The following is a 15,614-nucleotide window of genomic DNA, read 5'->3' on the forward strand; positions in this document are numbered from 1 at the left end:
TAGCAACTTTATAGTAGAGAAACCTGGCAAACACCACCCTAAGTGATTTAAGTTAACATCACCAACAATAAGTCATATACCCCCTGACATGCTATGATGCAAAAGACACATCACCTGTATAGTATTCTTTCCCCAAATCTATAACCTCATGCTAATTGTGAGAAAAGATCAGGACAATCCAAATTGGAGGAACATTCTAGAAAATGTCTGCCCAGTACTTTTGACAAGTCAAGGACTTGAAAGTCAAGAAAAGACTGAGAAACTAAGGAGAGCATGGAGACATACTGATGAAATGAAATATGGATCCTGGACCAGAAAAAGGGACATTAATGGGAAAATGCAGAAATTTGCATAAAGTCTGTAGTTCAGTGAATAGTATAGATGTGATCAATGTACCATGGTTATGTAAGATGCTAACATTAGGGGAAGGTGGGTGAAGGGTATACAAGGACCCTCTGCACTGTCCTTGTAACTCTTCTGTAAATATAAAATTATTTCAAAATTAAAAGTTTTTAAAATGACCCTCTATTTTTTTAGTTTGCTTAACTTGGGAAATGGTTTGTGCTATTAACAAGATAAGGGTAGTTAAAAGAAAGAAGTAGACTGGAGGAGGGGTATGACATCAGTGAAAGTAGTTGGCCATTGGAAATGTGGGTCTAAAGATTAAGAGAGAGGTCAGAACTAGAGATGTAGATTTGAGAGTAAAATCCAAAGAGATATTACTTGAAATAAGTTTATACTAATATTATATTTCCACATGTGAGGAGAGAACATGTGGAAGGAGCCAGTGACCACACTGAGGATCTATGTCCAGAGTATGAGCAGAGGAACAGTAGGTAGGGTGGTCAAAATAGATGGATAGGATATTTTTATAAAAGCCAAGGGAAAATAGAATTTCTAAAAAGAAAGGTCTGGTCAGCACTGTCCAATGATACCGGAAGGTGATGGAAGATCACCTGAGAAAAGACCACTGGGTTTTAAGTGGGAGCTCAGTACCAACCTCAAAGAGAACAGTATTTGTAGAACAGGTATGGAGAGGTGGGATGGTAGACATAAGAATCAAATGGCTAGGACTTAGACAGTGAGCAGGCAGGCTTACCCAAGCCAAGCATATGGACTTGTGTGAGTGCCAAGGAGAGGGAACGCCTGGAGGAAAGTGGGCAGAGAGGCAGAAAGTGCTGGCCAGAGCAAATTGGTCAAAGGGCTGGGGCCCAAAGCTCAAGAAGATGAGAGAACCTTAACCAAAAGGAAGCCCCTGCCATCCCCTGGCTGCAGAACTCAGGCTGAAAGCTAGAAGCCCTGGGTCAAGGACTGTTTTTTTGATTCCTGAGCTAGGAGGCCATTCTGTTTCCCAAGTCCAAGCTTATGTCCACTATGGCCTAGAAAGTTAGGCCAGACAGGAGATGAAATAAGCTGAGCTTATTCATCCTCCCTTTACCTTTTATCTGAGGTGGAAAATAATCCATGTTTTAAAACTAGGCATTAAACGATATTACAGAATGAATTCTGTGGAGGTGTATGTATGTGTAATAAAAGCTACTCTTTATTAACTGCTTACCACATGCCAGGGACTGTGGTAAGCATTTTATATGTATGCATTACCCTGTTTAAGCCTTCCAACAACCCTATGAGATGGGTATTATTATTTTCCTCATGTTAAAGATGAAAAACAGACCCATTCGATCAAGATCACACAGATAAGTAAACGGCAGAAATAGGACTTACTCTAAAACAAATACTTTTAACCAGGGCACCACACCTCTTACTGACACTCGTGTGCATGTGTGTGTGCACATGCACACACACAGAGATAAGGACCCAGGCTATGTGCCAAGAGATTAACATGGGATACAGCTCTGGATGTAGGATTAAGGGTGTCTCTTTTTTTTTTTTTTTTTTTTTACTCTTATGCTTATCTGGACTTTTTTTTACAGTCACTGTATATTCCTCTTGAATTCAGAAAAAGAAATCAATATTTTATTTTATTTATATAAGTTTGAAGTTTGGCTGTTCTTTGCTAAATTTCTGTGATATTCATGTTAGGAACAAAGCAGGTGCATTCTGCTCAAATGCAGACAAGGGAGATTCTACTTCTCTGCAGCAATATAGGCTCTGCAGTGATAGGATGGAGAATCTAGCATGTGTGTGTGCATGCATTCGTCCATTTGTGTGAGCACATGTGTGCAGCTGCCACTGAGGTGAGGGGAGGAGCTGTCTGAAGATATGCCACATGGAGAACTCTCTCCCTCCCCTATGGCCACCTTGTCCCTGAGCCAGGCCCATTTAGCCCTGAGCATCCAGAGGTACTAGAAGGTATTTTTCACACACACTGAGATCCTCAACTTCACCCTTTGCTGAAAATCTGGCAAATCTGGCCAGGGAGCCAGGCTGCTGGCATGAAGCCCAGGCTACAGCCATAGAGAATAATTGGAGTCATTCTGGAGCTACTTCAGGCCATGCAGGACATGGTCCAAGCAGGCAGTTGATATTAGGGATGAGCCGAGAGGAGCCAGCGCCATTTAAGTTTGGCATTAACAAACAGGTGGGGCTCTTGTCGAAAGCTGCCAAGGTCTTCAGGTGGAGACAGTTCAGCACCCTGGATAGCTCCTAGAGAAGCCCTGTCCCTACCAGTTCTGAAAAGCTTAGATGCCTGGGTCCTTAGGCCCTTGCTTATTTAATTTTGAACAGCCTTCCTGCACATGTCTCTAGCTGTGAACAGGCCTGCCCTCTTCTCTTTCCAAGGTAAGCCCCATGGATCCAGGGACTCCCCCTTAGCCCCTCCAGCCCCTGCCCCATCTCCTCCCACACACATCTAGCATGACAACTCTGTTGAGGTCACCATCACTCTGAAGGTGAAATAAACTTTCAAAATAACCATGTCATCTCCTGAGCTGTCCCCAGCCAGGGTCTGACACCCTGATACCTCAGAGTTGTAGGACTCTGGGGAGAGGGTAAAAGTAGTAGAACAAGGAAATATGAAATGAGCCTTTGTCTCTACAACTTCTGCACTCCCCTCTTCAATCTGAGAATGAGGAGTATGAGGCAAGGGAAACTAAGGGGAAGCACTGAGCACTGACGCTGGAATCTTGCATGAGCCATCACTGTACCTTCAGCCTGGCATTGGGAGTACACTTGATTTAAAAACATCATTTCTTTATGGAAAGGACATTGACATAAGATGGAAAAGGTCAGGTGTAGCAAGTAGAACCAGAAATGAAACTAGAGAGTCTGGAGCCTCATAGTCTCCCACTCCCACCCTAGCCATGCACATGGCCCCTAGACAGAGGAGTTAAATTAGCACTGTAAAGGAGGAGTTTCCTTCCCAATTTCCCCAAGTCATCTAGAGGAGTGGTGTATGTTAGGAGTCTGGAAGGGCAGAGAAATCATAATCGTCTTCTAGGGATTGGATTTTCTAGTTGAAATTACCTCTTTTACCTCCGGGCCTCTTCCACGGCTAAATGAATCGGAACCAGCAAATGAGATTACTGTGCTCTCACTTTGATTGCCTGGGCTGGTGAGTGAGGAGGAAGGTAAGTCTGCCTGGGTTGAGGCTGAGTGAAATCACTCAGATCCCATCCCTCCCAAGCAGCCCTGTTGTAGGCCTTGTACAAGGCTTTCTTCATCTCTTATAGGCTCTTGAGTCCCTTATTGAAGACAATGTGAGCCCAAAGGCCATTATATGCCAAGAACTTCCTCATCAAAGAAACAGGTGCTAAAGCAATAGAGAAACCACCAGAGAGTAGCTGCAGGCTCCCTCTCTTAGCACCAGCCAGTCATAGTGGGACAGGGAAGGGCAGAGAAGAGAAAATAATGTTTGATGTTTGCTAATCCATGAGTGGACCTGTCAAAATTTGGGCTGAAAGGATTAGGGCTGGCCCCCACCCCACCTGAAGAGGCATAACTGGCTAGCACTCCTGGAGATGGGAGCATTAACAATGTAGTAACTAATTTATGGATGGAAAGATGCTCAGAGGAAGTAGAACAGGCCCAACCTCAGCCAGAGCTTGCTTTTGGTCTGTTCTATGAGGAGCAAAGGTGCCCAACTTCCATGTTTGCCTTCCTTACAGCAGATGCTCTGTTGTCATTGTTTTATTTAGGAGCAGTGATTGTGTGACCACAATCGCTTATTAAATTGAATACAATCCTTCTGAATACATTCAGAAGAAGAAACAGTTCAGGGATCAGGGGAAGGAGCAGCTAGCTGGAAAGAAGGATCCATGAATTCTAATCCCAGGGCTGCCTTTTGGCATTGACCTGGGACAACTCATTTACTTTCTGCCCTGAAGGCTCTTTCTAGAATCTCAGGGCCTGAATAAAAATAGCCCTGAGAACTCAGAGAGTGAAATGACCTGTCTAGACTCAAAGTCAGTGCAATTCACAGGCAAAACTGGAATCCACAGGCCCTATTCTCCAGTCGGATGTTGTGTTTACTGGTCAGGGAGGTTTCTTTGTTTTCCTTTGCCATCTCCTTGCCCTTATGTCTGAACTCCCAAGAGCTCCCTTGCCTTTGACAATGCCTGGTAAAATGGTTGTAAGACCCACATTGTCAAAAAGCACTCTGAAGAGACAAAAGATTAGAGCAGCCACACCCCATCTCCCTCCAAAGGGTTTTCTGGTGGTTTGCATTTCAAGCTGGCTGCCTATTTCTTTAATACTTAACTATAAGAGTTGGGCCTTACTCATTTAATAGTGGGAATCTATGTCTAATCTGCAAGCAGAATCAGAGCCTGACCCTTGAGTCACAGGGAAAGCTCTGTCTGTTCAGCTAGTGATCAGTCTTCATGAGAAGTTGACCTGGTATTGAGCTGCTGCTTTGGCTATGGACCTTACGTGGGGTTTTAACTAGGCCAAGCCTTCAAGTAAGTGAGTGAGTGAAGGTTTTGGGGACTTCTACTTTGGCTGTTCTCCAAAATAACAACCTGAAAGGTACTCTTTCAGCCCCTGGTCAGAGGCTTACATCAATAGAGTGGTGCTACAAAGAGCACATAATGCAACATCTGTCTGGGACACCATTAGGCAAGGCCTTAGCACGGCCTGACAGGCCACTGGCCTTTCGTACATCTCTGTTACAGAAACTTGCTGTGGCTTCAAAACAAGTAGAAGGAAATTTATTTGTCTGTTATCAGATTATGACCCTCTATTCTCTGTGCTAGTCATTGGGAGAACAGAGTAGAGACAAGCATGGTCCCTGCCTTTATGAACAATAACATAAATTATATATTAATCATTTAAGTAAAATTTGACAACTGCATGAAAGAAATGTATGGAGGGAAGGGACTGTGAGAATATATTATAGAAGGGCCTAACCTAGCCTGTTATTGATAGAAAGCTGCTTTCAAGAGGTAATGTGTCAGCCAAGGCTGGAAGGACAAGTAAGACCTAGCCATGAGGTGAGAAAGACTTTGGTACTCCATCAGGAGCAAAGAAGACTGGTGATACCAAGTGTAGTAAGGTGGGAAAGCATGCACTGAGATGAGGTTGAGGAAATGGAAGGGAAGGCAAGCGATTGCTTCTTTGTCACCATTCTTAGCTCAGTCTGAATGTATCCTTTCAAAAAAAGGGTCTAATTGAGACCCACTCAAACTTCCATGGCCTGCCCCCAGGGGAAACTGGTGCCTGTTCCATCTCCCTAGCACAGAGAACTCTGACAGGAATGGTCAGGAGAGGTGCTTCTAGCCCCAGACTGGGGTTCACACATGGGTGGGAGCATCTGGCTAGAGAGAAAGGCCCATGAATTCTAATCCCAGGGCTGCCATCTGGCCCTGGTCAACCTCCCTCGCCTTCAGCCCACCCTAGCCCACACTTCCTAAGAAATAGCAGACCTGCCATGATGGAGTGGTCCTCACCTGGCAGCACAGCTCAGAGGAGAAAGGAGGGCAGAGGCAATACAGACTAGGCACTTACTTCCCCTATAAAACTTCTCTGTATGTTTTTCATTGCTTTGAACTGTTTATTAATACATGACAGAAGCCATTTCCTATTTAGATGGTTCCACTGGGAATTCCACAACATCATCCCCCTCCTGAGGTAGATAAAAAAGTCAGCTTTCAAGATTTTATACTTGGATTTCAGAAACTAAATTACATTACTACATCCGGTGAGACGGCGCCATTGCCTGTTCCTATCTGCGTGCTTCAGGCACTGCGAGGCCGATAACATCAGTGTGTCGAAGCAGCTTGATCCAGACAATTTGCAGCTGGCTGGAGCTGGGCCAGAAGGGGGTGGGTGGCAAAATTCTCTCAGGATCCAGAGCAGTCCAGGGTTGAGTGTAAACTGGGATCCGAGATTTTGGGGTTCTTTTCATAGACCATTAGTTCTCTTGTCTGTAGAGAGAAAACTCGTCTTGTTCACACCTAGATGGAACAAAGAATTGAAAATTACTCTCCTAAACACTGGAATAGGATAAAATCACTGAGGATCCAATGCTCATGTTTTCATTGGAGAGAAAGATAGAAGGGAGTAGGGGAGAGTAGAAGTCACAATATAAACAAGGCAGGTTCTTATTGCTTGTGAAATTAGGTGTCCATATGAAAAAAACAAATATGCCTGGAAATGGTTATTCTATGCTTCTTTGAAGCCCAGATGTGAGGCCTTGTAACTTTCTGACTGCTACACAGTTGTGGAGTGAAGAGAAAGCATTGTTCCCCTGCCAGGAAACATAGGAACTTTTGGAGTTTCCTTTCTAATTGTAACCAAGATTTAACTCTATAGGACGAGCATCCTTTCACAGCAAAAAAGAAAAAAGAAAAAAGGTTGCAGCTTATTAGGTTATTTTGAATACATTAAATAGCATAAAACATTCATTCAACTATGGCAGCATTTCCAGATCTATTTTTGTAAATAGCCAAATACAGCCTCTTCATCCCCAAAACATATTCTCAAAAAGCAGTAAGCCCCCAAGGTTAAGATTTTGGGAGAAATCAGTCTAACCTCATTGAAGTTGCCAATCTTCTGCACTAATGCAAACCAGGCTTTCCTGTACCTTGGTGCCCTGCCCGCTCACCCATAGGTTCTGGGGTTTGGATGCAGGAGACAGAAGAACTAGGATCTGCCCCAACTCTAACTGCACATTTCTTGACTTTTCTCAGAGTGGAGGCATTTCTATTACTATACCTAAGGGATAGATTAATAATGGAGTCAAGTGATTCTTTAATTTTAATTGTTTTTACAGAAAAATATTAATGACAGTTTTTAAAGTGAGATGTCATGATTGCCATATGATCGCAATCACTTGGAGTATAGGTTCCCAGGTTGAGCCTCTGCTGGATGATCATAGTTGGTGGAGCAGGTGTTCCAGGTTCTAGAAAAGTCTCCGTGCAGACTGCTTTCCTCTGTCCTACATTTCCAGATCATTTAGGTCTACACAGGCCTCCTGCACCAAGGATTAGAAGCCCAGGGTCTTTGCTGCTTTTTGCCATTACCTGTGGAGGATGATCTGTGGCTAAGTCAGGGGACAGTGATGCAGCCAGAACTACCCACCTCTCTGTTTGCTGTTACTTTGAGGTTCGCCAGGCCCTGGACAGCCCCGCTTGGCTTCAGCCCACCCTTGCCCACTCTTCTTAAGAAATAGCAGACCTTCCATGATCTCTGGACCATACTGGACTTCTCTACTAGAAGGCTTCTCTCTGTGGGGAGTCTCAAGCTTCCCAAGGACCAGACTCATAATTGTTGAGGACAAAATAAAATTTTTGCTGAAATATCAGCAAACCAGAGAACAAACACTATGTCTTGAGTTCTCTTTCTTGATGTTTTCAAACAGCTGGTCTTTCTCTGCTAGCTCTTTCTCTCCACCCTCAACCATCCTTTAGTCTCTCCTGTCATGTGAGAGCCCTTCCAGAACTCTGGTTTTGGTTCCTCCTTGTCTTACATTATCCTTCTCAAAACCTTGTCCTTCCCAGACATCCATGACACCAGCTTCTCCTTGGTCCCCTGCCTATCTGACCGCAGCTGTCAGTCTTCTGCCTACCCTTTCAGTGTTGGTGTTCCCGAATTCTTTCCTCCTACCTTTCATATATATATAGACATACACACACCCCTGCACAAAACAAAAGCATTAGAACTTACTCTAATTTATGTTTCTGTCTCATTTGGTGGCATCACAATTCACCCACTCTCCTGAACCAGGAGGAAACCTGGGAGTCATCTTTGCCTGGGTCTTTTCCCTTAAACCCAGATCCAGTCAGCTGCTGAACCCTGGCAGTTTGACCTTGATATGTTTTTCTTCTCCATCCCCTTTTCTCTAATCCCATTGACTGCCTTTTTCAAGCTTTAATCACCTGTTGCAATGCCTCTTATCTGGTCTTCCTGCCTACAGTTTAATCATTCCTTCCCATTCTCTCCACACTGCTTCCAGAGTGATCTGTCTCTATTAATCTGACAACGGGCTTAAAATCCTTCAATAGCTCCCCATTATTTCCAGTTAAAGTCCTAAGCCCAGAACATGACTTACAAAGCCCTTCATGATATTAAGCCTTCCTCCTGTTCTAGTCTCATCACTTGCCACTTCACCCCCTATCAGTTAACATTCCAGCAAAATCGAGCTAATCCTTTTGTCTGCTGTATATGTAATCATGCATGTCTTCCTCCCCACACTTTTTTCTTTTCTTTTCACTTCATTTCCTATTCCTTTCTTCATCTGGTTCACTTCTACCTTCCTTCATGCCTACTACTCATCCTTCATGTTTTCTTTGGAGAAGTTTTCCCTAATTCCCCAGGGTAGAATAGGTGCTTCTGTGTACCTACAACACTCTATACAAATTTCTGTTCTAGCACTTAGCATATTATTAAAAGTATCTGCTTATGTGTTTGCTTTACTCACTGGCCTATGAGCTCTTCATGGGCAAAGGTCATATTATCTTCATATCTGCAGCACCCATTATAATGCCTAAAATATAAGTGCCCCTAAAATATGGGACTAGAACTGAATTTTGGCAGCTAAGACTTTTCATCCTTTTTTCTTATACTACCCTCTGCTTTTCTCTCCTGGGCTCAGCACTTTGAGTTCCCAATGCTTTTTCTTGCTTGCTGCTTCCTGCCAGTCTCTCTCTGCATCTTGAGTTATTGACTGCTTCAGTGGCTCCAATATTTTCCTCCTATGGAGAACTCATTGAGCAAGACGTTGGTGATCAGAAAGCATCCATGCCATTTTCTAAAGAGGAGTTCCAAGTGTATGCTGAGCACTGGAGACGTGATTAGACTAGTACCAGCATCCAAATGCCTACTTTATCTGATATCTCTGAGGAGGGCTTGGGATATAAGAAATGAACAATTTAGATTCAAATCCTAGTCCACCAGGTACTTCAAGGTGTGACTTTGAACATATTACTTTATACAACCTGGTTCTTCACTTTTAAAATGGGAATGGTATTTACTTTACTTGGTCTTTTAGGAGGACTGAATGAGATAATGTATGTAAAGCACCATAGCTGTACATATAGCAGGTGTTTAAGCAATATTATCTAAGTGATGAATTCCAGAAGAATCACATCTGGGCTAAGTTGTTCTGAACAACTCCCTGCCCGGGCCCAGCCAGAGCTCTTAACAGAGTTGCCTCCTCAACATGAGCTTTGGGTGGCTCCCCACCAAACCATTGTCCTCTTTTCACACTAAGGATTTAACCAGGTTAAAGCTGGGGCAGAGAGCTCTTTGAGGTGCTATCTTGGGATAGTGTGGGTTGGGTGTCGAAGGGCTGGCCTTAGATCCCTGCTATTTAAAGTGTGGTCCCAGTTCTAAGCATTGGTATTACCTGGGACCTTGCATTAAATGTAGGCATTCGGTTCCACTCCAGACCTACTGAATCAGAATCTGCATTTAAACAATATCCCTAGGTGACTTGTATGCATATTAATGTTTAAAAAGCACCATCCTAGAGACACATAGATAAGCTTAGCAGGTATGTGGGTTGTAGGCTGTGTAGGTGTATCAGAGCTGTCCAAAAGAGGTGAAGGCTGCACAGGTAGGAAGGAGCTGAGAGTAGGGGTTGTAGTCAGAGCAAAGGTGGTATTGTCAGAGGTGTGGGCTGCAGAGCTGTAGTGGGGCTCTTTGGGTGGGTGTTGGTTTTTGTTGTTTCAGGGCCTCTTCCTATAAATGCCTCAGGAATAAGGTTGTACCCTTGAGTTAGCTAGTCACTGTCACTATACCAGCCAGAGAGTGACAGGTGGGCAGGAAAAATCTCTCTACCTCCCCGAGCCAGGGATCCCAGAACCATCTAGCTTAATAGATGAGTATTGTTTCCCTGGAGAGATACATAACCAGCAATTAGTACTTCTCTCCCTCTCTCCACCACCCCCCACCTCAAACAAGGTGCAAGGACTGACTTCGTTAACCCTCTCCTCCCCCTCTCTGACTTCCTTCACTCTAGGACTGGGCCCTGAGCCTCCAGGAGTCCTTAGCATTCATCTCCCTGCTATACAAACAGGCCTGGTGAGAGTGACTGCTGGCTCTAGGCTCGGTTGGAGGCAGTGAGAGTTTGTTTCACTAGAGCCACCGTATCTCTCTTAGCACTCTTAGGACTCTGAATACATGTTTGCCTTCCCAACAAGAACACTTCTCAGCCACTCACTTAGAGCCTCTTGACCCTCCTCTGTGGGAGACTTGTTTGTGCCTCTCAGCAGTAAAGAAAAGCCCCTGCTATACTCAGCCCACTCTATTTCTGTATTTGACTCACCAAAAATAGGGTGGACTGAGTGCTCCATGGAAGATTAGAGGATTGTAGCAGCAGCAATAACTAAAAGTAGTAAGATAAGGTCCTAGCCCCAGAGCTGAGCCAGTCATTGCTCTAAATCCTCTTGCCAAAGTACCCAGTTACCTAATACCTGGACTTCTGGTTTAACCAGGCTCCTGCCCAAGCCTGACCAGCCATCATGCATTCCTGCCTCCTCTTTCCATCTTAAATATGCTAGTTAGTGTGCCTCTTATTTCCCTAACTTTAGCTTAAAATCTTCTTGGCAAGAATCAGGTCTTGATGTTTTTCTCTCTCCAGAAGCACATTGTGCCCTGCCTGCCTCTTGTTGGTGTTCAGTGAATATCAAGCTTTTTTAACACCTGGTGAGTTCACCGATGTTTAATTACTGGTATAACAAAAAGGAAAGACTAGGAGACTGTTCTGGCTAGAGAGCTGAGCTTTAGTGCTGTAAGTTGTCTTTGTGAGCAAAAAGTGGGGCTTGCTAGGCATAATGGAGGTTAGAAAGTTAGAACAGGCTGAAAAGAAGGGGAAGGGCAAGGACAGAAAATGCCACAAAGCAGAGAAGCTGTTTGATACCAGTCCTCCAAGTCCATTCTCCATTGCAGACAAGTAACTCTACTCTTCCAAGGCTAGAGGAAAGGGATCAGAGATGGCCACTCTGTGAAAGCATCCCATAGGCTGCCAGATCTATTACTTTGTTCTCTTGGGAAATCGAGGAGTCCAAAAGATTCATGAACCACTGCAGGCCAGGAGCAGTTTCTTGAGTAATTGAATTACCAAAATCCTCAAGTGATATTTAGGGCTAAGATCTAGATGGGGATCTGTAAGTCTGGTTCAGACCAAACATCAGTGTCTGCTAACATTTCTCCTGCTTCAGCTTCAGTCTCAAGGACTCTCCAAACAAATGCCCTTTATCAAAGATTCCTGGGCAGCATCTCTCCTCGGTGTCTTATACCTCCTTCATTATCTTGGGGAACTGGAATCCACATCCTGGAAGGAAATGGAAAGATCTGTTAGCCCTGAACATCTGGTTCCTTTCTTCCCCTTCTCTGGGCCCTCTCTAAGGGGCAGTAAAAGGCCTCAAGAAACTCAACCCAGAATCCCCCAGCCCCTCCAACTTCCTTGATTTTAGAATCATTTCTTTTCTCATATGAAAGGCCTCAACTCCAAAGTCTGTTGGCTGAACCTGAATTTAAAAAAAAGAGGATAAAGGACTGCTTCCTCTCCACCACTCACTCACACCATTTTCTCATGCCTCATGCCCTGCCAATCAACCTTTTTCCCTCATTTTTTTTTATTGTGGTAAAACATACATAACATAAAATTTACCATTTTTACCACTGTCAATCTATTTTTAAAGTAGTTTACACCTTCATCCCTTTCTCTATTAAGTAAGATGGTCTTTTCCTAAAGAGGTTGAAATAGGAGGTGAGTGGCAGGATATGGGGCTCAAAAACCTGTTAGGTCACTGTATAGGCCAACATATGTGTCTCTAGCGGGTCCAAGGTAGAACAAGAGCCTCCTCAACATCTGGCTCAGGGGAATGAGCTTAAGGGTGGGAATGAAGAGGCTAGGCCAAGCCAGGCTTCCCAAAGGAATTAAGATTTCTCAATTTCTGGCTCTAGCTCCTGCCTCCTGGGCCATAAGGCTTATCCCCTAGCCACAGATGCTAATAGTGGATGTCCCTGAGTTGAAGTATTTGTTCTATATCCCAAATGAAGGCTTTCTGGTTATATAGTTTCCAGGCGAATAGGAACAGGAATGAATAGCAGAACACCGATCTAGGACAAGCAGTCTTAACCATGAGGGCAGAGTAGGATTCTAAATCTTTTTAAAAACTCACTGGTACCTTGTATCCCCATTTCAAAAATGAATCCAGTTCTTTGCCATCCTAGTACTAGCTTCATGTTTTTTACCATTCTTTTCTCTCTCTATTTCTGAGTAGCTATTTTTGAAACTAAATAATGGGTAAGGCAGTTGGAGCTGCCACTCCTACTGGGATAACTCCAGAGCCATCTTGGCTAATTCACCTACCCCAAGTCTGAAAGCAGGGGAGACTCACTCTGTGAAGTTTGCCTCCTGGCTCTGCAATTACAGTCATGGTTCCTATGGTGACGTGCAAGCACAGGCCTCGGACCAGCTGAAGAATGGTGGCCAGCTACCAGGCAGTACTAGTACTCCATTTAGAGCCTTTCTCAAGCTTCAGTGTAACAAAGTCTTCCCTCATTTCGTTTTTAATTGGTGCCTGAAGTCAAGAGTATTTTGTCTGGCAGATGATGCCCAGAGGAAATTCTATTCTTTTGAAAATTCCCCAGAAGGAACCAAGTGAATAGAGACTGGAGCAGAACTCTCTCTTGGAAGATGATGGATAGATGTGATGACCTGAAATTCCCTGGCACACAGTGAAAAATAAAATGTTGAAAACCAGCTATAGCTCTCAGTCATGACTGGAGGCATTGTAAATGGGAACAATCCTTTGGGAAAACAGTTTGGCAATATGTATCAAGAATCCCCAAAATGCTCATGTTTTTGACTTAGTAATTCTACTTGATGTAGGAAATTATCCTGAATGCAAATATATATATATATGGATTTCAGTGTAGTGTTATTTATAATAGTGAAAATTGGTAACTAACCTGAATGTCTAAAATAAGTGAATGGTTAAAAAGTTATTGTACATCTCCTCTATGGATATTATACAGCCATTAAACTGAGGGTTACAAAATTCTGTAAAAATATGGGAAGTTGATTATGTTCTAATACTAATTTTTAAAAATACAGAATCTAAGATATAGTGTGTTTTTATTTAAATGTTCTATACACGTGTATTAGTTGGTACTCTCTGGTTACAGGAACAAAATCCAACTCAAGCTAGTTTAAGCTAAAAAGGAGACTAGACTATAAGAACATTACGGTTTCTCATAGTGTCTAAGGATAGGCATGTAGGCAGGCCTTGGAAGGGTAGGTCAAGCTCTAGAACCAGAGCCTAAAATCTAGGGAGCATTTTCTCTATCTCTTGTGTTTGCTTCTTTCTGAACATCAGCTTTATTCTTTTCTCTTTGTCCCATGGCTTTCTCTGTTACCTAATCCAGAGTCTTGAGCTTTATATCTCCCCATAGTCTCGCTTCCCAATTCTGAGGAGACTCTGATTGGCTTTAGCTTGTCCAAGCAGGGATGGGACCACACAGAACCAGCATGGTACCTGGAGGCCCACCTCTGTGACCAGGAGGACAGGAGCAGCACCAGATCCCAGAGAGGGAAACCCCAGAGTGTTGCTACTGTAGTACACACACAAGACTCAAATATACTAGAACATTAACAGAGGTTGTCTCAAGGTGGTGAAACTTAAGGTTATTTTTTAAAGTTTTAGCATGTATTACTTAATAATAGACATCTATTAAATTTGCTGTGGCTACAGTTGTTGCTAGACCTGGGATCAGCAGCACCCTCCGCCATTTTGGTTCTCCCAATGACAGCCACCATAAAGATACTAAAGCTTGGTGGTGCTTGATTTTGGTAGTGAATGCTATCCTAGGAACTGCTTAAGGAGATAGAAAATCCCCAGCAACTTACAGGGCCAATTTGCAGTCTCAAATTTTAGCCCTAGCATAAGAATCTTCTCTACTTTTTTTCAGTGAACTTTACTTTGTCCCAAAATGCCCTGCAGAAATGTGATGTGTATAAAGAAAGAGTGCTTTCTTCTTCTGCATTCTGCTACCAGCACTAAGTCCAGTGCTGGAAAGAAAGTGGACACTCAGTGTTTTGACTTTTCTGCATTGGTCTTCTTTTAAAGAAAACCCTAGAAGATTGAGGGGATTTAGATTAATGAAAAAGGCTTCCCTGAGCTAGGTAGGATCCTCTGCCCCTTCTCCCAAATTTAGGCTTCGCAGGTTTTCCTCTAGTTTTTCTGTTCTTCTCCTGTTTGTAATAGCCACTAACAACACTTAGAGAGACTGTCTCCCTTATGTTTCCATGATTCTTCTCCAGATCTCCCCCCAAAGACCTCACCCCTATGACAGGTCTTTGTCCTTGCCTATAAATGAGACCCCTAAGAGTCTTAATGTGTCCCAAAAGGATAGAAGCCTGCAGGCAGCTCCTAGAGAAATCCTGGAAAAGGGGAGGTGGGGAATAAAAGTGGGAGCTGCTCAACAATTGGATTCAGGACTTCAGGTCATACCACAGAGTAAGAACTGTCATTTTCCAAATGATTCTCATTGTTGAGGTATGGAGTCAGAAATAGATGGGAATACCTTAGAGACTGAAGGAACAGCCATCTACCAAGTAGAAGTCTAACCAATGCCTAGATTGCTACTGAATATTCCCAGCCATGGACATTGGATATAAAGGCATTGAGTTATATTTTCTGCATATGTCTCTAAAATATAATATCTAAACATGCTTATCCCCACCTACTGCTGAAAGATGTTTTGGGAGAGTGACATAACCCTGGACAGGGACCACAGCCCCCTGTAGTTTCTGAGCTAACCTCTGGACAAATTGTGACAGAAACAGACTTGGTCTTTGATACCCTATCATACTACACTCACCTGTCAGAGAATAGCCTGAGCTCCAGGTCTTCCCTGCTTTCCTATTTCCTTATCAGCACTGTCTTTCTTCCTGGCCCTATTCCTGCTCTAGGCCTGTCCTGCTTCCTGCTTTTGCCCAAGGGAACTGAACAGGGCATAGACATGACTCTATCCTAGAAGTAGCCTTTCAGCATATCACAATTCAGGACTGCCTCCAGTTCCCTTCTAAAACTAGAGGAAAATTCATGTGTGTTCAGCAAAGAAAATTTAGATAATGTTTGTACAAGCATTCTGCCCTTTCATACCTCATTCTAAATCCATTTCAATTTCTATCTTCCTGAGAATTGATGCTTGGAGGTGAGGACAGTGATTGCTTTTCCTGTGGGTAAGCTAAAATCGAATCA

The 15,614-nt window shown here is 43.5% G+C and overlaps 1 protein-coding gene across 7 annotated transcripts in view; it reads left to right on the top strand.

Annotated features, from left to right (window-relative positions):
• Positions 1 to 15,614, top strand: part of FAM219A (family with sequence similarity 219 member A) — a 44,814-nt gene that overhangs the window by 17,500 nt on the left and 11,700 nt on the right. The gene's annotated exons all lie outside the window — the stretch shown is intronic.

Source organism: Pteropus medius, unplaced genomic scaffold, assembly GCF_902729225.1.
Source record: "Pteropus medius unplaced genomic scaffold, Ma_sr-lr_union100, whole genome shotgun sequence".
Classification (NCBI taxonomy): Eukaryota; Metazoa; Chordata; class Mammalia; order Chiroptera; family Pteropodidae; genus Pteropus; species Pteropus medius.